Source organism: Macrobrachium nipponense, chromosome 21 (genome assembly GCF_015104395.2).
Source record: "Macrobrachium nipponense isolate FS-2020 chromosome 21, ASM1510439v2, whole genome shotgun sequence".
NCBI lineage: Eukaryota > Metazoa > Arthropoda > Malacostraca > Decapoda > Palaemonidae > Macrobrachium > Macrobrachium nipponense.
In genome coordinates, this window is record NC_087212.1 from 29,995,879 (window position 1) to 30,020,039 (window position 24,161).

The following is a 24,161-nucleotide window of genomic DNA, read 5'->3' on the forward strand; positions in this document are numbered from 1 at the left end:
TTGTACTGTGGAGTGTTGTCCCCATCAGGCATGCCAGGGAGACCTAGAGTTCCGGCAAGAATGCCAGACCCCTGTCTTTAGCTATATCGTCCAGCACACTGAAACAGCTTATCCAACTTGACAGTAGGGGTTCCATGCAGGTGCTTGATGCCTCTACCATTAGGGTTGCTTCCGGCCATCTTGTGGAACGGTCTATGATTATCAGGAGGTATCTGGCGCCTCCTGATTGCGGCAGAGGTCCTACGACGTCTATGTGGATGTGCCCGAAATGCCATTGTGGTTGAGGGAAGTCTCAGATGCCTGATTCTGTGTGCCAGGTGATCTTACTTGTCTGGCATGGCAGTTCTTTGCCCATTCTTGTACGTCCTTCCTGATCCCGTGCCACACGAATTTCTCCGTCATCAAACACGTTGTTGTTCATTGTGATGTCAAACGCCTGCTTTCTTCATGATGCGGGTATCAGGGGGTGGGGGTGGCCTGTGCTGGTATCACAGGGCAGTGCTGATCCTGATTCACCTATTGGCATGTCTTCCCACTTCAGTGCGGTAGGCTGCCGTTTCCAGGTCTGTGGCCTGTTCCAGGTCTGTAGTCTATGCCCAGGTGGACCAAATTTATTTCAATCCTTGATAGGGCGTCGGCTACGGGAGTTCTTCTTGGCCAAGACGTAGCTGATGATGCATCTGAATTAGGAAACGGCAGCCAGGTGTCATTGCTGTCTTGCCAACCATGTGTCTCCCACCTTCGTAAATGCATGTATCAACGGCTTGTGGTATGTTAGGATGGTGAAAGGGCTGCCATCCAAGAGGTACTTGAAGTGCCGCACGGCTTTGTAGATTGCCAGCAGTTCCCTATCAAATGCACTGTAGTGGGTCTCCGGTAGCTTTAACCGTCTACTATCTGCTCCAGCACGGCTCCACGAGTGGCAATGCTGGTCTCGGTGGTAAGTTTCAGGGGGCCGGTGAGGTCTTGATATGTTACGGTGGTGGCTTTGTGAAGGCTGCCTTCATCTGTTCGAATGCCTTTTGCTGCGGGACTTTCCAAGTCAGTGCTTTTGGCAACCCCTTCAGCACTCTGGTTAGGGGATACATAATGTGGGCGATGTCTGGCACAAATCGTCGGTAGTAGTTGACCATACCGAAGAACTCCTCCAGGGACTGGATCATTTTTGGTGTTGGAAAATCCTTCACTGCATCCACCTTGGAGGCCATGGGGTGACACCTGTCGGAGAGATCTTATGCCCCAGTAAGTCTACCTTCTCCACTCCGAAGGTACATTTGTTGAACCTGACAGTCAATCCGTTCTCCTGAAGGCATTTCAGCACAGCCAGGATGTGACCCAGGTGTTCCTCCAGAGACCTGGAGAAGATCAGGATGTCATCCACGTAGCAGATACAGAAAGGTAGGTCCCCCAAGATGCTGTCCATCAGGCATTGCAATGTGGCCCCGGCATTCCTGAGGCTTAAGGTCGAGTAAGAGAAGGTATATATCACAAACAGCGTGATGATGGCTGTCTTTAGAATGTCGTCGAGATTTACTGATACCTGAAAATAAGACTTAAGCAAATCCATTTTTGTGAATATCTTGGCCCAGTTCAGGGCTCCTGTTAGGTCCTGCATGTTTGGCAGGGGATAGTGGTCCAGCATTGTCACTAGGTTCAGCCAATGATAGTCCCCAAAGGGTCTCCAGGAACCATCTGGTTTCTTCACCATGTGGAGGGGGGACGCCCATGGACTCAATACCTTTTTGCAGATAGTACCCATCCTTTCCATCTTGGTGAATGCTCTTTTAGCATCCTGGAGATTCTTGGGCGGCAGGACTTGGCATGTGTCGGCGGGCCTGTGGAGGTGATGTGGTGCTGGATACCGTGCTTGGCCTGAGTGCCTGGCACCTGATGCAGTTCTGGCTAGAAGACATCTGGGAATTCATGCAGGAATGCGCTGTATTTGTTCAATGAGGTGGAGCATACGGCGGACATTCCCAGTCCGGCAGAGAGCAGTCAGGAGCAGCAGGTTTGGTATCCAGCAGGCGTTTTCAGCCGATGTCTACCAGCAGTCTATGTTATGTGAAGAAATCGGTGTCTAGTAAGGGAAACTTTACAACCACAATGACGAAGGGCCATTTGTATTTATGGCCCAGGTTGATATTCTGTGAGTCCAAGTTCTGTAGCAGCGGATGGGGCTTCCATTTGCGGCCACTAGTGCAGCTGCAGTGCCGGACATGCAGTCGCGGTCCTTCCCCAACAGTTGAAACATAGACTGCATAGCCCACGTGTTGATCAGGATCTGTCGTCCTGATATGGCGTCATGGATGAAGAATCCCACTGGCTGGGATTCTCTAATGTTTGCAGCCACTGCTGTTATGGGTGGCCACCTTCCTAGTTTTTTGTGAAAGAACAGGGGGTTCTGCAATTTTTGGCATCCTTTCCAAATCTCCGGTGGAAGTAACACCAGGTTGGATTTGTCCTCATCTTCTGCTGCAGTGACAGCCTTCATCCTGTATACTGTGTTCGTGTCGCCTTTCTTGGCGTCTTCTGCTACCAGGCTGCAGGCTGGAGTGTCTTATGGCATGCCTGGAGGCCATGGAGGCCTCGTGGAGTTTGTGTGTGACGTTTACCAATTCGTACATCGAGAGCTAGTCTGCTTCCAGGATTTGTGCTCTCACCTCCTGCGGGTGTCCCTGGGTGATGCGTCCCCCAGGGACTGGATCATCAGGTCAAAGACACGTTGGGCTCTCTCTGGGACAGGCATGGAGTACGTGTCAGTGAGTTTCTTTCGTAGGCCTTCGTACTTTACTTTGTCCGGCTGCGAGTCCAACCATGGGGGTGATTCTGTTGAAGATCTCCTCTGGCAACATTGTCAGGTGACGTCTTTTTGGTTTCTCCGTCCGTGATTTTAGCTACATGGAAATAAACATCTGCCCACAGGAACCATGATGCGGTGGCAGTTTCATCGTCTGGGGTATAGCTGCCTTCAAAGGCGAGAGGGGGGATGCAGAGGATCTCTGTGTCCTTGGAACGACTTTTTGCCTCAGTGTCTACCATTTTGACTCACATTAAAAAGCAAATTAAGTGCTGTATTTAGTCTGTTAATGGTGTTTGGGGCTCGTCAGAAGTCAAAACTATACGCAGACGGTCGACGTATATCGTAAATGGCAGGGCCAAACCGTTTGAGAACGCCAGAATGTACCTGAAGAAGGTACGCCATAATTATTCTGTTAGTGGCGTGGGTCGAGGAAGGAGCTTTCAGAGCTATAGACTCTGTCATCGTATAGTTCCGTTAAAGTTCTCTGAAGGTAAAGCGGCTGTAGTGAGTCCATTAATGGCAAAACTAAAACTGCTGTGTTTACCCTCGCTCTTCGGGTCACCAGTTGTGGAGCCAAAGAAAGCAGAACTGGATACTGACTGATTTATTACCTGGGCAAAAGGTATACATAGCAGTGTGCGGATGGAAACATGGTGCCTGACCCCAGGTCCCCGTAACCCGCATGCTGAGTGAAATCAATTTGTGTTTGTTAACAGACAATCAAATAACAATAATAAGAGACATAATGTACATACAGTGATAAAATATATATTGGCAAAAAGACCAGGAAATTCTACACACAAATATATACATGTGATTCTTGTTGCGTTGATAGATGCGGTGCATGATCGCAATTAATGGGTAAAGAAGACGTCTTTACAAATGTCCTTTGATATCTAATTTGCTCTACCTCGGAATTAATATATTGCCTTATATGTTATCCAAAGGGGAATTATTGAGTTCTTAATAATTTCGTCCTCTCGTGGATTTCTCCTCTGTCCATTGGTTCGAATCCACAGGAGGACAAAATTATAATCAGCTAAAAAATTCTCCTTTGGTTAACATATGTGAAAATATATTAATTCCGAGGTAGAGCATAATGGATATTATAGGGCATTTGTAATATAATGCATGTATATGAATCACTGATGTGATAAAAATTCATATATATATATATATATATATATATATATATATATATATATATATATATGATATATGTGTGTGTGTGTGTGTGTGTGTGTGTGTGAGTCATATCACATCACTGTGATTCATATACATACATCAGCTACAATTGTCCTTTAATATCTAATTCACTCTACCTTGGAATTAATATATTATCATATATGTTAACCAAAGGGGAATTTTTTAGTTGATAAGAAATTTGTTGGCTCACTGGCTTGAACCATTGAACCCAACAAATTAAGACGCACAGTGAAGCCTTAAACCACACTGGCGGTGTGGTTTAAGGCTTCACTGTGTGTCCTGAATTTGTTGGGTTCGATGGTTAGTGCCTGTGAGGCGACAAATTTCTTATCAAATGAAAAATTCCCCTTTGGTTAACAAATATGAAAATATATTAATTCAGAGGTAGAGCAAATTAGATATTAAAGGACATTTGTAGCTCGATGTATATATACATGTATATATATGTATATATATATATATATATATATATATATTTATTTATTTATTTATATATTTATATACATAATATATATATTATATATATATATATATATATATATATATTTATATATATATCTATATATATCATATATTTATATATATATACATATATATATATATATATGATATATATATATATATATATATATATATATATCATAGTATATGTATATACATTTGTTGTGCCCTTTTTAAGGTAGACTGTTCGAGTTATGTTCGCTTACCGGCATCTTTCTTTCTCGATGATTAGTTCTGCAGTCTGATTCTATGTATAACTTTATGCTTCTTCTTAATGTTAGTTCTGGATGAGTAATCTTAGTTGGCTTAGTCTCTCTGGAGAAGTTTGAATGAGACGAACGGCAGAGTTTCTTTCTTTACTGTGGCAAAGGGTACACGTTACAACTACAAAGCTTATAAATCTATTTTGGACCCTGGCAGTATTTCTACTTCTTTTCTGAACGACGGTTGCAGGTCCTCTCTTTCTTCTTCTGTCGTTCTCAAATTCACCCACCCTCGGTTCGAATTCGGCACCAACTCCTCAGGCGGTGTAGGATCTGGTTCCCCGCCCAACTGGATTCTTGATTCGTGGAGCAGTCTTTGCTTATCTTTTCCCCATCCCCTTTTAGGTGGGGTAACATATTTCCAGGCGGAGTCAGTAATTTAACATGTTAATACCTCCTCCTGGAGGTGGAGCTGCTTTCTCAATAGAAGCTGAGTAAGTCTGGTGCGAGGTCACAGGTCAAAGATTTTATGACGGTCTTAAGATTTTAATTACGATGGTGTTATGATTCAACTTCCTGTGACTAAGGTTTTGTTGATAAAATTCTGGCTCACACACCAAAGCTCAAGTCTCTCTCTCTCTCTTCCTCTCTTTCTCTTTCTCGTTATTTTCACTGTACATACTCTGATTATTCTCTCTCCTTCTCTTTCTCATTACTTTCACTGCACTTTGATTATTCTCTCTCTCTCTCTGCTTTTACGCTACCCTATCTACTATTATTTCTTATAGCTATCATTACACATTGTTGATTTTAGAATCTACTGGTCACTTTTTATCAGATATGTATATATGTAATTTTAATAGCCCCTATGCCCTCATAACCTTTCTATTATTATGAATGTTGGAAATGCCAGTCACACACACACACATATAATAGCAACAATAAGCTGCAAATATTTGATATCGAATTCACTATACCTTGGTAAGAACTTTCACCCATTATATAATAAGTAAATTATTTATATATATAATCTATATATATATATATATATATAGTATATATATATATATATATATGTGTGTGTGTGTGTGTGGTGTGTGTGGTGTGTGTGTGTGTGAGAGAGAAAGGAGAAATTAGAGGGAGGGAGCAGAAGATATAAACGTGTGCTTGAAAGGGTGGTGTGAAGGGTGGAGGGAAAAATTTGTGGGAAGACGTGTGGAGGGCGGTGGCCACGGTGGAGGGGCGGGTTTCATCGTACGTCTGGAGGCACAGTTCCAGTGTTACCAGATCACATCCAGCCCTTGTGGCTAAAATGTGTTTACTAATATATGTGGCCGACTGTACCATTATTTTGTCAAGGTATGAAAACAGGAGCAATTTCTCTTAGAATAAGCATATTGGAGTATGAAGACGCGTTTCTGTCCTTCATCCATTTATTAAGCGCCGTCGTTTCGTATCTCCTGGATACATTTTCCAGGCTGAAATTGTGTATCTATGGCAGTTCTTACATAATCCTACATGTAGATCCTAGTTACAAAAAGGTCCTGGTATGTATTTTCAGCTATTACTTTTTGTTTTAGTGTTCTAGGTAATCTGTGGATTTTATCTAAGGGTTTAGTAATAATGTAAAGGTCTGGGTCACCAACTGAAGTAAATTGGAGTCGTTAAAAATGTCATTCCCTTTTTTATTATGTAGTTATGTCTGTCAAGGATAACTGTGGCGAAAAAGATGGACTTACAGTGGACTGTATTATATGCTTAACGTTGTTACTTGGTCAAAAACCGCTAAAAGCCTTACGTAACAACTCCACATAACTCCCTTTGCGGTTTCTAAATTACGGGGAGATATCTCTCAACTCAATTCATTATTAACGAGGATAACACATCAATATCGTTAATGAATAGTGGCACAATTAAGTACTTTCACTTACTGAGCAGTCCTTGTAGACATGAACTCAGATCATAAATCGCTACACGAGATACGACGAGAGGTACGTGCCTCTCTCTCTCTCTCTCTCTCTCTCTCTCTCTCTCTCTCTAAATGTTGCGAGTACTCACGGGTTGATTTTCAGACCTTAGAGGACCGCTGTGTTATCTCGTTTCTAAAGTTATTTGCATAACCTTAAAGTACGAACACAATAATGGTTTATCAGATCAATTTATATTCACCATCCACAAAACTGAAACATAGGAAAAATGAAATGAAATCGAAGGATATTGAAAGGCATTTGATAAATGTAAAGTTAAAATTGATTTAATAACTAAAAGTTAAACATATCAAAGAGCAATAAGTGACAATGAAATTAATCACTCAAGGGGAATTGTAAATCAATGGCACTCAAATGAAACAAATTACGACAAAATTCAAAGAATCAGGGCAATCGCCCTTTCTAAATCCACATCACTACACAACACTAGAAAACAGGTCACCTCAAAAGTTGAGCCAAGAAGCTGTCCGTTCCGTCCTGCATTCGGGTTTTGTTGGGGAAAAGAGACAAGTTATTCAATTACCACGATTGTAGAACTGACGTACAAGGTTTTCATGAAGATAAAAAAAAAACTTTACAATTATTATCAAGTTCGTTGTCAAAAATAAATTCCAAATATAATAGTGTGCAACTTCAACATATTTATTAAATGTAGTGAATTAATTGGTGGTGTGTGTCAATACAATTTTGGGCGATATCATGCCCATACAGTGTACTACGCACATACGCATACACACCCACAGAGGGGCACGCAAAGGAGCGTTCAGAGGGGCGAACTGCTACCCTTCCTTTCCCCTCCCGATCTTTTGACCTCTCCTAATGGCTTCTCTGGCGAGAGGCACAAACAAGACCCAATGACACCAACTCTTACCATACGTAATATGCGCAATACATTCACCAAGAACAATTTCATATATATAAAGACAAATGAATCATCATAACTAAAACAGTAATTATACTTTGTTACTAAAACGTCTACCGACGTTATGTCAAAAGACTTCGTCTTTGTGTAAAATCATTCTTTCGATGCTAACCGCACCACAGATACTACGTACCAGAATATAGCAAAATCAGATAAAATAATGTTAAGAGTGTCATTCTCGAGTAGATGTGGTTCTTTCACCCTTATTATGTCATGCAATGTAGACGTACATATCTTTGCAAAATATATGGGCATGCGAATGCATTAGGTTTTCACATGAATACAAATACAGTAACATAGTTCCTGTCTGTCGATTACCTGACAAACGGCAATACGCAGTGAAAATCAATCAATAATTTCTTATGAGACAGACACTAATAACTATAATAAAAGACAAATAGCATGGAAACAATCGAATACACAAAAACATTAGAAAATAAAATCGTTGTGAGAGGAATTCCTCACAGATAACTGTGCCTTTACCTTTGTCTGGACAGGTAATTATTAAATTTTTATCTTTGACTACTATGGGTTTCAGAGACAGTACAAGCACGTTTTTTGGCAATCACTCTGTAACGAACACTCGTATCAGAACGAGATTTTGCTATAGTGTATTACATCCAGTGCCGTAATTTATAAGGGTATCGTGAATCACTAATTGTAGAGAATGAAGACACTTGTCCCTGTACCAAGAGGCAAAAACGCCATTAGCCAGAAATGGCTACGAACACAACAGTAAAAAAACTTCGCCTACCCTCTCCCCCCTCCCTCCACCGCCACCCCCGTCCTTCCTTCCATCACCTTCCCTTCTCTCAGTAAGTTACTTCAGATTAGACATATCTTGTACGATTTTTTCTAGCTATCTAATAATAGTTTATATTGGTGTATATATCTAAAGATTCACTCGGTTGTTACCTGCCAGTTGACTGATTTATTTATGCACCGATCCGCTCATCTCTCTCTCTCTCTCTCTCTCTCTCTCTCTCTCTCTCTCTCTCTCTCTCTCTCTCTCTGTGGTAGTGGTATGGTTATTGGAGTGAGTGATATCTGAATGTATGGTGGAGCAGTAAAATGATAGACACTATGATTTATGGTAAAGCGACTGTTATATGTGCATCGGTATAATCAAGGCTTTAACTCTAATGAATGTCCGGTAGAGAGGCTCAATTTTTATTTGTAACACAGAGTAACTATAACCAGTTACCTATTCAAACCAATCTGAAGGCAATTGGCGGTTTTTTCATGGCTTAAAAAGTTGAAAAGTTGCGTGACAAACGAATTTCTGCAACCGTGCCGACAGTTACGTTCCGTGGTGGCCACCTCTTCTTCACCTTCGTAATACAAGTACTATATTGCTGAAACAGAGTCCAAATGAGAATTACGAAGAAGGTAACCAACCACAAGTATAACAGTCGCTTTACCATAAATCATAGTGCCTATCGTTTTACTGCTCCACCATACATTCAGACATCTCTCGCTCTAATAACTATTTTAGGTACTACCACTACCACGGCGAGAAAAAGAGAGAGATGAGCGGATCAGTGCATAAATAAATCAGTCAATTGGCAGGTAACAACCGAGTGAATCGTTAATATATACACTAGATAGATATAAAAAAACGAACAAAACATGTTTAAACTGAAGCTTTGAGAGAGAGAGAGAGAGGGGCGGGGGGAGAGATGAGCGGATCAATGCATAAATAAATCAGTCAACTGGCAGCTAACAACCGACTGGGTCGTTAGATATATACAAGAATGCATATTATTAGATAGATAGATAGAAAAATCATACAAAATAAGTTTAAACATAAGCAACTTTCAGAGAGAGAGAGAGAAGGGAAGGTGAGGGAAGAAAGAAGGACTTGGGTGGCGGTTGTGGTGGGGGGAGAGGGTAGGCGGAGCTTTATATTGTTGTGTTCGTATCCATTTCTGGCTAATCGAGTTTTTGCTTCGTGGTACAGGGACAAGTATGTTTATTCTTTACAATTAGTGATTCACGATACCCTTATAAATTACGACACTGGGTGTAATACACTATAGCAAAATCTCGTTCTGATACGAGCGTTCGTTACAGAGTGATTGCCAAAATACGTGCTTGCACTGTCTCTGAAACCCAAAGTAGGATTTTCAAAATGTAATAATCATTCTTGGCAAAAAATAAAATAAGCCCGTTTAGTTTTAAGATTATTTAAAGAGCTATGGGCGAGGGCTGAAATTTATGATTATGTTATCGCAAAAGGGAAGTTTAATCATTTGCTGAAAAAGTCTCTCGAGAGGCAAAAACAATTGTTTAGTAATTTGGGCGAAAGTTGGGGAGGCAAAAGTCTAATCCTCAGGACAGTAGGCATTCCTCTCTCTTTGGAAAAATTGAATTAATTTTATTATTAAATGATAATTAAAGGAACGATAATGCCGAAGTTTCCAAGTTTTGTGAAATATCTATCATCAACGGTCCAAACAAAGGCGGAAATAGCCTCATTAAATAATTGGTTAAAAATTATGGTCCTGTCAGCGACCCCGCTGAAAGCCTGTGACCACAGATCAAACAGTGACTAACATGAAAAAATTTATTACATTTAGCTACATTTCTTTGTTTTCCTTCCATTCTGCAATACATTCTTTCGGTTTAAGTAAATGAAAGGTACCTTATTGTGTGAATAAGATTTGTATGCAGCATATAACTGCGCTATTCTTTCAAGAAATGTTTGATTTCGTTGAGAAGTAGGCTACTATATGGAACTATTTAAAAAAAAGTCAATGAAACTTTTTGTATTTTTATTGTATCTTGCTTCACTTAAATTAGTGGCATCGCAATTCCACTGCATATAATTGTATCTCTACTCATTTCTCAACCTTCTCTTTTACAAAACTTAAAATATCAGTTCTTTACGATAGGCGGAGCTGACATAAAAGTGGAAATAATGTTGAATTTGCTGTTGTAGACAATTGTCGATGCCAACAGGGCTTACAAGTTGCAGCTATATACTAACCATGTTGAATGTAGCCATTCTTCTCATTTCAACTTTTCTGAGCCCCGTTAGAAGTTACAACAGGGGAGTTTATGCAATAGTGAATCTGGTAGCAACGGAATAAATATATAGACGGTCTTCATACGAAAAAAGTGCTACGTGCCCTAATTTTATCTGGTCACATATGTTATAACACCTGTTAACTAAAGATGAATAACCCCAATGATCCAATAGGTAGTACCTGCATGTACTAAAAGAATGCAAACCATTACGAACACATTTTATGCTCAAGTCTTCATCATTTCCAGTTTATCTCATCATTATATTATTTTAAAGATTTGTAGTTTACCGAAATTAGATCGACCGTTTGATTAAATTTCTGTCATGTGATTCTAAAGCTTGAGTAGTTAAAAAAAAATACTTTGAATCATGTATGAGATTGATATGTTTTAACTCCAGTGATCTGTCTTTTAAGTAGCATTGTCAAATATTACCTATTTTATTAAAATTTAGAATTGGGTTTCATAATTTGAAAGAAATAAACATAACAATATATTTTATCAAAATACCTATTCATAACATATTTGAGCAGAGCTGAGTATGTTAACTTTAAATTCATGTATCTTCTTCTTCCTAGCTTAAACCCATTATATGAATGAGTCGTCTCCATCGATTTCTGTCCTGTGCCTCGTTCTCATTTATACCTTTCAATACCACATCTCCCCCTATACAATCACGCCATCTCTTTCTTGGTCTTCCCTTCTTCCTTCTACCCCGCACTTCCATTTCCATCGTATGTCTTCCAACATGACGTTCCTCCCTTTGTAACAGGTGTCCATTCCATCGAAGCCTTCCTTCCTGTATTTTCTTCGATATTTCAATTACCTTTGTCGATCCTCTTATATACTCATTTCTAATCCTATCTTCCCTTGTTACTCCCGACATCCATCTCAACATTCTCATTTCTGCTACATCCATCTTCTTCTCCTGTTTTCCTCATACTTGCTATTACTGCTCCATATAACATTGCTGGTCTGACTACCGTCCTATGAAACTTTCCTTTCAATTTCAGAGGGACCTTCTTGTCACAGAGGACCCCTGATGCAGACCTCCAGTTATTCCATCCTGCCTGAATTCGGTGTCTCACCTCTTGGTCCATGCTTCCACTATCCTCTAATACGGACCCTAAGTACTTGAACTTCTGTACTTTCTTTATTTCTTCCCCACCCAATCTTATGCTACTTCCACCGTCCTCAGTAATACTGGAACACATATATTCGGTTTTTGATCTGCTTATTCTCATTCCTCTCTCCTCAAGTGCTGCTCTCCACCTCTCCAACCTCCCCTCCAACCTCTCCCTCCTCTCTGAACACAACACAATGTCATCCACGTATAATATGCACCATGGCACTGCTTCTCTAACATCCCTGGTCATTACATCCATCACGATGTTGAAGATGAATGGGCTAAGTGCTGACCCCTGGTGTAATCCAACTCCTATCTCAAATCCATCCGTCTCTCCAACACTGCTCCTTACTCTAGTATTCACATTCCTGTACAGACGGCCAACGAAGAAAAGGCGTAGTTTCTTAATTCATCGTTCGTTATGGAAATATTGCCATATGCAGGTGCCAGATTATTTACTTAACAATAAATAACATTTCCTTTCAAAGGTGCTATACTTGAAATAAATTACATTAGAATAGAGTAGACATATTCAACGCATTAAAGATAATTATTTTGCAAAGTAAGGAAATTATATACCGATGGGTCCACGATTTCTAATTTTATTCTTAACTCTATACCGAAGCCTTTTGCCTTTTGATGTTGGCTTTGCTGCCGCTCGAGTTTGACTCAACGTATCGTACTGCACTGGGGTGTTGTCATTTCGTGTCCTACAGCCGATAAAGAATACACCAAGGCGTCAACATTCTTTGAAAATGATGTTTAATTAAACTAATTTTGTCCTTTGATCAATAAAATAATTTGCATGACACATTTAGTGGGCCTAAATTGGACTTCTGATTTTCACACATGATTAGCTTAGGTCTATTTTCAGCAGTATACTCTCTCGGATACGTAATATAAATAAATATTTAAATTTAAATCGACATATATATAGATATATATAGACATATATCTATCTATATATATATAATAATATATATATATATCATATATATAGATATATATATATATATATATATATATATATATATATATAATGTGTGTGTATTAATCTGCTTTATTTGATTATTCCCGTTATTCTTGTTTTATTAGCCATGTTCGCCTTTCTTAAGTTCTTATCCTTTTCATAACTGCTTAACATAATTAACTCAGACCTGGCTATTCAAAGTAAAAAAGCAATCATAAAAAAATCAAACGAATATAATTCAGTCTTATTTTTTTATCGAATTCCTTGCATATCATCCTGTTTCATTTGGACACGTTGGAAAGCTGTGGGAGTCAAAACTGACGAATACATTAAGAAAGGCTTACTTTCATTAAAGCTCTCATAGGTTGATCTTTCTGTAGCTATTCATTTCTTCTAAATGAAAATTAATTCAAATGAGTTTCACATGTATACCTAGACCTACTACCATAAGCATATTATAAGTAGCTGAAAGGATAAGAAATATGAAAGGTGACGTTCTCGTTTAAGTCTATTTCATATGTTTTTATTTTTTTTTTTTCAAGAAAAACCTACTGCTTTAATCAAGGGTTGCTCTTTGACGGCTACAGGGTGTAACATGAGTGTATGCACATATTTTGGGGAATGAAAGATAAAGTTTCTTTGAACAGAAAATAATTTATAAACATGCATTTTAAGGCGTCCGTTGTCCAGGTTTGCCGTTTTGAGGAATTTCGTCTATTAGTGTGGCTTTCTGGTGACATCTGGCAACCCTCCGTGGCTTTTCCGATCACAGGGCACGGCACTGAAGAAAAAAAATTCTTCACTTTGCCTTTTTATGTTTTATTATGAAAATAAAGATATAAAACATATCCTGCTTATTTATACAAATGAAATTTATTGAAATCCTTTATTTTTCTTTGTCAAAAATACTTTATATTGAGCTAGTGACGTGTAATTATACATCGGAAAATACTCATTCTACCATTAAATCATAAATAAAGTAAAAAAATAAGATGAACTGCCTATGGTAACACTGCTGAAAGCCAATGTTGTGAAGAAAAAACGGCATCACTGCGTTGCGTTATCATTACTGATGCTTTCACGCGATGGAGTACGTAACGAGAAATCGGCTCGAGTCGCCTGAGATGTAGAAGAGAGTGGAGGTGGCGTATAGGAGTGATTAGGCCGATGTTAATAAAGTATACCCCCAATAAGATGTATTCTTTAGGTTTTGAAGAAAAAATGCATGCATCATTGAAACTGTTTCCCTCCCTATCCGTGGCATTCACTGGCCACCGATAAAAAACAAAACGAAAAGAGTAAGCCTAACTGAATCTCTCATCCAACAAAGGTAAGTTTGCTTATTCATTAGACTTATTCATTAGACACCTATCAAAGATTTCAAGTGTAGATTTAAAATTCTCTTCCTCTCCATCTAAAGTATTCATCAGACACCAGTCATAAGCGTAGAGCTAGTCATGATTCCTGGTTCAGCAATGTCGTGACGATGCACTAGAATTCAAAATTCACAAATGAATGTTGCTCAGCAACATTTACACTACTGTACTGACTTGCTCTCTTGTGGTGCTTGGAGGTGTTCCACCTCTAGGCCCATGTTCAAAATTTTGCCGTTCTTTAAACAATTTGATTCATCTATGTATGATTCTCTCCATTTTATTAAGCTTTCTTGGTATCTCTCCAATAGGAACTTGTACCGAATGCAGTGCAATAATTGTCTCGCTCATTGAGGGATGTTTCTTAGACCAATAAATGACACATTGACATTAGAGTGAGGTCGCCTGGTTCACACTGTTAGGATATCAGTTTTTTTTTTTTTTTTTTTTTTTTAATTTGATAGCATTTTGTGAGATTCCAATGTTTTCTGTAAAATTTAACAAATGGAATAGTTCAACTACCTTCAACTTAATATTGAAATGATAATTTAAGGACTATGTTTATGCGATACTACTACTATACTCTGTTTTTTTTCATCTGTCCATCCGCCTGTGGTGTTTTTGTATGGTAACACTGCGTCCCGGGCTTTATAGTTACGCTGTGTAAGTTTTAGGTAAATAAAAGGATATATGGGTGTACATTTGCAACTGAAAAGTGTTTTAATAATTTACTGTATGCGAATTACACCGTTAATATTCGAAACAGGATATTATTATAATCGTTGAATGTAACTATCTAAAGCCCAGGACGCAGTGTTACCATACAAAAACACCACAGGCGGATGGACAGATGGAAAAAAACAGAGTAGTGATAGGTGTCTCCTATCCATTTGGTAATTATATCTATGGTTGTGATATGACGTTTTTTATCACTTCGTTTTGGTCACGTCAATTTTGCTATATGGAAAATAGTTTTACACAATAACATAACATAATGTTCTAAAGATATCAGTGACTGTTTTTAACGTCATTACATATGATTTCTTCCATCTTTGAAAAGAAAAGTCGATAAATAAGGCATGAATCGTGCGTCAGGCAGGTGAACAAAAAATTGTGAAACTCCGCCACCAGTTTTTTGGCCAACAGTACATCTCCTGAATAATTCTGACACTTTTCCGGCACCATCTTCTCCCTCAAACATCTCCATATTTCTTGGCTTGGCACTCTGTCACAGGCCTTTTCAAGGTCTATGAATACCAGATGCAGGTCTTTGTTTTTCTCTGAATTTCTCCATAAGCTGCCTTATGCAAAATATTCCATCCGTTGTGCCGCTTCCCTTCATAAATCCTAACTGTTCCTTCCCTATTCTCACTTCCTCTCTCAGCCTGCTATCTACTATTCTTTCCAAAACCTTCAACGTGTGAGACATTAGTTCTATACCTCTATAATTACTGCATTCCTGGACATCACATTTACCTTTAAATATAGGTATCAATATGCTTTCCCGCCATTCTTCTGGTATCTTTTCCTGTTTGAATATTTTCACCATCAGATCATACAAGATGTCTACCCCTTCCTCTCCTAAGGCTTTCCAAACTTCGACAGGGATTAAGTCAGGTCCTGTTGCCTTCCCATTCCTCATTCTTTTTAATGCTCGTATCACTTCATCCCTAGATATCCCCATTACCATTCCCATGTTTACTTGTCCATCCTCTCTTACAAGTCTTTCATTTTCTTCATTTAGCAGTTGTTCGAAATACTCTTTCCATCTTTTCAGGATGTCTTCTTCCTTTTTTATGACCGTACCATTCCAATCTTTATCTTTCATTTGCTTAATATGGGTGATGTCCTTTGTTCTTTTATTTCTTACTTTTGACAGTTTGAGCATCTTACTCAACCCTTCCTAGGTTTCCAGTTCATTATAAACCTCTTCATATACCTTGAGCTACCACCCTTTTTACTTCTTTGTTTCTTTCTCTGTCCTCCTCCAGCTGTGACTTCAAATCTCTTCTTTGCCTCCCTTTTACCCTTCACCACTTCCCCCCATCCCCAGCTCTCCTTTTCCTCCCATACTATTCCAGATGTTTCCCCTAGTATCTCCTTTCCATGTATTCTAATCACTGATGCATTATGCCTCCACCATTCTCCCACACCTTCAATTCCCAGATCAACCTTTCCCAGCACTCTTCTCCTGAACTCTCTCTTCTTATCATTATCCCTCCCTAACAATTTATACCACTTGATTTTCTTTACCCCCATTCGTTTTCGTTTTCTTTTCTCTTTTCATCTTTAAATCCATACAAAGGAGCCTATGTTGGGGTCCACGTGGTCACCTGGGATAACTTTACAATTCCTAACTTTCACCAGCCTTGATCTATTGTAAAGGAGGTAATCTATTTGTGTGCATCTACCGCCACTCCTGTATGTTATCAAGTGCTCCCTCTTCTTTTTGAAGAATGTGTTCACTTTCACTTTTGCCATATCAAAGGACACGGGAAAGTCTACTATACTCTCTCCTGGGTTTCTCTCCCCAATCCCATGTCCTCCATGCACACCTTCAATTACGTCCTTTTCATTTCCGACATGTCCTGGTGTCCATGAAAGTCTGCCCCCACTACAATCCTCTCCTGCTCTTCCAGTTCTTTAAATTCATGCATAATACTTGATTTACTTTTAAAATCTAACGAAATATGAAATGTAATCCGAGTTTCACCTTGAACAATTTGCTATAAATGTAAATGTTACAGGGTCATGCATCATCCCTCCCTGCAATTGTACGACACTTAAGCTAACAGGTACGAATGTTGGGTAAAAACTTTAATTGTTGGTGACCGTGACCGTGGTCCGTGATTCCTTGAACGTTACTCATAGTTCCTAATGCCACTAAAATCACGTTTCTATTTTATAATTTTTTGGCATTTTAAGGAACTGGAAAAGAGGCCATGCTATTGATGGCAAAGGCTGCAGTTGCCACTTCGTTTGTAGGTATTATTTACCATATTGGAGTCTAAACCTGCATAAACTACCTACTACCTAGGCTAATAAAGGTAAGTTCATCCAGCTGAGGCCTTATGCCCTTGGTGTGTTGACGTGTACCCATTGATCCTCTCGCCAAATGGACAAATGTGTCTCTGTCACTGGTACTTCCTACCTAGCATAATTACGTTAAGGAATAGCCTATGTGGTTGAGCACTGAGGGTGGGTGTTGGCAGGATTAGGACTCACAATGCTGAATAACTATAGTACTCTGTTTTTTTCATCTGTCCATCCGCCTGTGGTGTTTTTGTATGGTAACACTGCGTCCCGGGCTTTAAATAGTTACGGTATGTGTAAGTTTTAGGTGAATAAAAGGATATCTGGGTGTACATTTGCAACTGAAAAGTGTTTTAATAATTTACTGTATGGAAGTACACCGTTAATATTCGAAATAGGATATTATTATTGTTGCTGAATGTAACCTTAATGTAACTATCTAAAGCCCGGGACGCATTGTTACCATACGGAAACACCACAGGCGAATGGACAGATGAAAAAAGTTTTTTTTTTTTATAGTAAGGTAGGCTGGGCTACTTTTGTGTGCTTGGTGTTCTGCTGTGCATGGCCATTGTAGGCCTAGCTACGTATAACATGGCGGGGGCGTGGGCGGTTGTTCAGTGGCTTTGGTGGGGCTCAAGAGTTATTTTAGGTACCATCCCTAGGATCTTGGCTACGCATTTACCTATGAAGTGGAACAAATAGGTGGCTAGCCAGGCCGGCTGTCGATACCTTGGTATACCTAGGTACCTACTAGGTAGATTAGGTTATGTTACTTTGGGTATACCCCCATTTCATCACCAATCAGGTTCACCACCTAGGTACCCCGTTCGTCACCAAAAACCTATTTCATCACCAAGATACTCCAGTGTGAAATCTGTTTCATCTCCATTAATCCCGCTTTTCTTAGACCTCCAAACTTATAGTAGGCTATTGCCATTTTTTCACTAATTAGGGCGTTCACCACAGTATTTTTATGATAAACTGTTTTTGTCTTCCGAAACAACTTACCTAGGTACTACTAGGTATGTAATTTATGCTACTACATTGTAGTACTATAAGACAAACATAATACTGTTAAACCTTGTATGTCCTCCAAAACAACTCTTATAGGTAATACAAGTACTAGGCTAATTAACATAATATAATTATAAGGAAGGGAAGGGGGTAGGGAGGGGGAGAACAAGTGTTTGGGATAGTTGTGGGATACCACTGAGGAGAAATCCATCATCATTACCAAATTCTTGCAAAGTTGCCATCAGTTTCTCCCAGTGTAAGCAGTATACATGCCCACATTGGAATTTGGTATTTCAACAGAAGCAGTCCGCATGGACTGGAAGGAACATAACCGCGGATACGACATCCACTTGGGATTGGGGCGTCCAATATATTTCGCTGTTTATAGTACTGGCCCTTGGGTGTTTAATTACAGTCGTCCGAATAAACATTGCTTAAAATTCTTGTTCAGGAGGTAAAACTGCATAGAAAAACCGCAAATGCCATAGTCAAGGCCGCCGTGGATAAGTACCCTAGATCTACCTGGAATTTTAGTATTTTATTTCTTAAGGCGTTCACTACAGTATTTGACACATTTTTGTACTGTTGTATCTACTGTTATTATTTTTGGTGTGGTAGCTAGTTGCTCAAAGTTGCTCTCTAACTTTTGCTATTTGTTCTCTTCATATTGTTAAGTGTCATGTTAAAATTTAACTTAAGATTTATCATCTTTTACATAAATATTCACCATAAACTGCACCCAGGTTGCAGAAGCTATGCATCTATCAAAAAAAATTTGAGTTACATTTTTCCAGACAAAAGCTTCACCTACGTTCTCAATTTAGCAAGGGAAGAAGTCAGACAGCAGGGTAATTGGTTCCCTTTGTGTTCGAGTAACTACTATGTGTAATGTATTTGTGTGGAGCTGCAGAATCCCGCTAATCTGTTGTTAATAATAACTAACCACCGATTTTGTAGTATAATTGGATTTTTAAAAAGAAAAACTGGCATAAGAAGTGACAATAAGGCCTACAGAGTGAAATACTGCCTTCCCCTCAAGAGCTGTTGTCCAGGTAGGACATTCTGTGTCACCTTGAGCTCATAACCAGAATCACATTATTCACTGTTATGTAAAGATTTATCATTAGCCTGTCTGTTTCGGTCAGGGCTTGGTTCCATCAATGGTCTTTGGACAATATTAGTAGAATCAAAGTTTTCATGAGCCAGTTCCCTTTTCCTTTGAATTCATTATGTGTGGACCATGTGACTGCCATTTGATTTTGTGTTGCAGCAGTTGTCCATTCATGTGTCATTCAGTTGTTTAATTGTAGTATATATAAAAGTAAAGATGGGTTATATTTGTAATAAAATTTGTAAAAAGCAGTACCCTCTCACTCAACCTTTGCCAAGACCACCAGGAGAGAACCAGAGCCCAGTTGTGGGGCAAAATTCATGACAGCATCATTTTGAGTGTGTTTAAAAGATAAAAGTATTAGACCTAAGACTGGTTGTTTAGATGTTAGCTAGTCAACAAGGTGAGTAAAAGAGCCCCACTTCTCATACTTTACCAATACAGGTACCAATGTACATATAAGAATTTATACTTGCTGGAAATTGCAGTTCCAACTGGTGTAAATTTCTTCATTGTTTTTTAACAATAAGACTTTTGGCTTTCTCTTTTAGTGCAGGTTATAGGCTCTGTTGAGATGGGAAACCGCGTTTGTTTTAGATAAGCCAGAAATTTGTTCCTACAAAATGACAGACCATCCCATTTCATACAGAGGTATCTTCAGTGTTAGCTGCAGAGCTTGTTGAACTTGGTAACAAGACCTTTACGCTAACTGTTATGTGGCTGAGCTAGGGAATGCCTTGCACTCGCCTTCCATCACCTCCACGTTTTGTTTTCGAAGTTGTTATTTCCAGGGCGCCCTGTACCCAATGGCCAAGGTTATTTCCAGGGTGCCTTGTACCGAATATGAGAAATCTGAATTGCGTACAGGGCGCCCTTTACCGTATTTGAGAAATGCTTCTTGCATTCAGGGTGCCCTGTACGGCATCCTAGAAATGCTTCTTGCTTTCAGAGCGCCTTGTACTGATGAAGGAAAATGAACTTGCATCCAGGGTGCCCGTGCTTGACATACTGGAAGCTTTTTTTTTTATTAATATTTATTTGTTTTACATGTTTTTTATTGATAATGTTGTACATGCTACACTGGGATCATTGAACAAATTCAAATTTAGAACTGATAATCAAAGGGGACAGTCTGCTTTTGCGTTCAGGGCATTTTTGCCCTGTAGATAGTGTTGCATTCTGTTGGCTCTTAGTGCCCTATCTGTCACCGATGCTGGATACACACACACACACCACACACACACACACACACACACACACACACACACACACACACACACACACACACACATGATGCCTATCACAGATTATTTTCATCAAAATTCAATTATGCACCTTTATTTTGGATGAATCTTTTGCTCAACATCACAAAAGCAATCACGCAGATTATTTCCATAAAAACTAAATAATGCACATTTTTGGATGAATTGCTCTTAACTTCTTTAAACATATCAGAATGAAATGGTTAGAAACATCTTGCAAATGTACTAAATACAGGGACCATGTGCTTAAGAAGGTGTCAACATTTAGTAACAGTGTTTACTGCCGGTTGAACAGTATGTTAATAATTAAACTGTTTTGATGAGAATATACAATTCTGAGACAATGTACAAGATGACAAAATGAAGAGGCTATGATCATATATTAGTCAATCAAATAGGCATCATATATATATAATTCCAGCAGCAGCTAGGGCACTAAGAGCCTCTGAATGCAACACTATCTACAGGGTAAAAGACACCCTACTTTTGTTTGTACACAATATACAAACCCTCGGTCCTTTACATAAGGAATTACTTTCGATGTAGCTGGAATTACAGCCGTTAAATTCTTGAACAAGGTGGTTAGGCAGTAACTACTGTGTGGCAGGCGGGTAGGCTAGCCTGCCCTGATGTAAACACTCCACTTAGTTTTTGGCCGTCTTCCGATGAAGACGTGTGTTTGTGAGCTCTGGCTGACAGGTCGTTGATCTTTTTTCCTGGTGGGATCTTTCTGGTTTATTTTTGTTTTTAAATAAATATGTATATATGTACGGTGTTTGATATTAATATTAAATTCAATTAATGTACAAACCCACTTTTTGTGATATCCTTTATAGCCGCCTCTCTACTTGTGTTGAGAGATGGCAGCAAAGGTATGCCAACATATTTACATTCTTTCGCCCTTTAATGTGAGGACGAGATATGTATTTAACGTGAGAATGAGACATGTATTTAACGTGAGTGATATTGATTCTGTAACGAGACATGTATTCATCCGAAAATTACGGTGACACTCAGGAATTGCTGAGGGGAACTTCAAAGGTTTGTCCTTGTTTTGTTTTTATGGTAATTTCTCTTCTCCTTCATCCTTTCACTTACTATCGGACGAAGGTAGAAGAAGCGGCGTATGGTGTTGATGTTTGGGGGATGTTCTCTCACTTCGGAGGGCGGTGCCCTTGGATGCGAGAGAGTATCCTTATTACTTTAATAATTTTTTCCTTATTTTACAGACTAACAGTGGTGATTGTGTTTACAGCAGTATTGGTTGGATAGCTCTTCGTATTGGTTACCGTAACCTTGGAATTGTAACCGTGACTCGTAGCATGTTGTGATACCGATGCTCGAGTGTGTGTACTGAACTCCTGCTGATAATCATATTCATTTACCACTTCTACCTTGGAGTTACGTCACTGGACAAAGCTTTGACGCTACCCTGTGATGTTTATTTATTCCTGATGGTAGAAGTCTGGCAGAATTTGGAGGAATCGAAGAGAAAGAGAGCTTGTCAAGTGTTGTCATCCTCCTCTACGAGATCATCATATTTTCATGTCTCCACCTCTTCGACTTCTAAGGCTTTGCCGTAGAAGAGAAAGTGGTCTCCCCCCCTAATAAGTCTTGTTACGGGACTTCTAAGGGTCTGTCTCGCTCTGGTGAGACAGGTGGGTCTTCCGCTGGTCCTCCCGTTCCTCCGGGAAAGGGGCCCGTCTCTCCTTCCTCAGGGAAGAAGAAGACGGGGACCATGGAGGTACCAGCCACCGCTGGTACCTCCTCTCCCGGCTCCAGAGGTTCCACCTCCAGACCGGGAACTGTTTAGGCCGCTCGCTTGCGAGTGTCACCGAGTGCACCATGCAGCCAAGGTCCAGACTGCTGAGTACACTCACCATGTCAGGACCCAGGCACAGAGGGGAAGGATGGTAAGAGTTTCTCAGGTGACTCCCCCGACCGGCAATCGCTTGCGCAGCGATCGTCCTTTACCCAGGGTTGACGTGACATTCCCGCGGGACTGTGCTCGCAGAGACCAGTGGGGGCTGCCCATCCAGCCCTCTTGGGAGGTTTCAGCCTCGATGAGGACTTGGAAGAGTCGGAGGATGGTATTGGCTGTCTCCTGTCAGGTGTACGCTCAGTCCCACCCAAACACCAGACGCGACCGACCCTTCTCAATGGTGGCAAACGCTTTGCCTGCCAGGCAAGAGTTTCGTAACCCTCCTCGAGGAAGCATTCTCTCCACTGCTGCTCCTGCAGGTCCCTCCGGACAGGTGCAGTTGGGCCATGTTGCTACCGCAACTGCCCCAACTCTGTCCTGGATGGAGGACTTGTCAGTTGTCCTGAGGAAGCTGGCAAAGAGGAAGTCCAGGAAGAAGAGGAAGGTGTCGTCGTCATCTTCTGCTGCCTCTTCCCCTTCGACTTCCAAGGGCCCCCAGCCGAGGAAGAAGAAGGTGGCCTCCCCCCCCAAGAAGTCTCGCACAGAGACTTCTAAGGGTCTGTCTTGCTCTGGTGAGACAGGTGGGTCTTCCACTGGGCCCGTCTCTCCTTCCCCAGGAAAGAAGAAGATGGGGACCATAGGGGTACTGGCTACCGCAGGTACCTCTGCTCCCGGCTCCAGAGGTTCCACCTCTGGACTGGGAACTGTCTCGGCCGCTCGCTTGCGAGCGTCACCAAGTGTATGGTCATCTACAAGTGACCGTGCAGCCAAGGTCCAGACTGCTGAGTACGCTCACTGTGTCAGGACCCAGGCACGGAGCTGAAGGATGGTTAGTCGCTCAGGTGACTCTTGCCAGACCAATGATTGCTCGTGCAGCAATCGTCCGGTACCCAGGGTTGACGTGACATTCCCACCAGACCGTTCATGTAGCGAGGCTGGGAAGAGGTCCCCTCTGATCACCTGGTCCAGCCCCGCCTGGACCTGGTCACCAGGTCCAACCTCACCTAGACCTGGACTGGACCTGGTACTGTGGCGCGTTGAGAGGACGGTGCTCGCTCTCACTGCGTTATTGGGCACTACCAGTCGCCCGATCGTTGCTCCCATCGGGACCGGACGGCTTGCACGACTGGTAGCAGGTACCCTGATGCACAAGACTGATGCTACCATCCTCGGTCCAGCGCTTTTCCGCAAGGAAACTGCTGATCCAGACCTGCAGCTTGATCACCACTGTTGGTTGGTGATCGCCTGCAGTCCTCCCAGCCTACCGGTTCTGCTGGTAGGTAGGGTAGAAGCGCTTGGAGCAACCGACGCTTTGTCCTTGGTCCAGCGCTTCTCCGCAAGGAGACCGCTGGTCCAGACCTGCAGCTCGATCACCACCGTGGGTTGGTGATCGCCTTCAGTCCTCCCAGTCTACTGGTTCTGCTAGTAGGCAGGGTAGGAGCATCAGGTCTCCCTCACCTGTCCCTTCAACCTCCTCAGGCTACACCAGGAGGAACGAGGCGAACAGGAGTGACCTTGATGAATGCACTTCTTACAGTCCGGCCACGAGCCTGGTTCGGTCTTGGGACGAAACAGATCTTGCGCTCAAGTGGTTGGAGGAGATCGTGGGGGCTGGCGAGGACGATGACGCTTCCTAGACTCATGGAGTGACCATCACCGCTGTTCACGTGACGGTCCCGCCGGACCGCGCATGCAGAGACC

The 24,161-nt window shown here is 40.9% G+C and overlaps 1 protein-coding gene across 5 annotated transcripts in view; it reads left to right on the top strand.

The window, feature by feature from the left end:
* The first annotated feature begins 16,667 nt into the window (after positions 1–16,667).
* Positions 16,668–24,161, top strand: part of LOC135197889 (alpha-(1,3)-fucosyltransferase C-like) — a 148,964-nt gene continuing 141,470 nt past the window's right edge. For 2 of the 5 annotated variants that reach the window (XM_064225101.1, XM_064225105.1), the window contains exon 1: positions 16,928–17,163. The gene's annotated coding sequence lies outside the window, so the exon portion shown is untranslated. The other 3 variants (XM_064225103.1, XM_064225102.1, XM_064225104.1) reach the window with 3 other exon arrangements.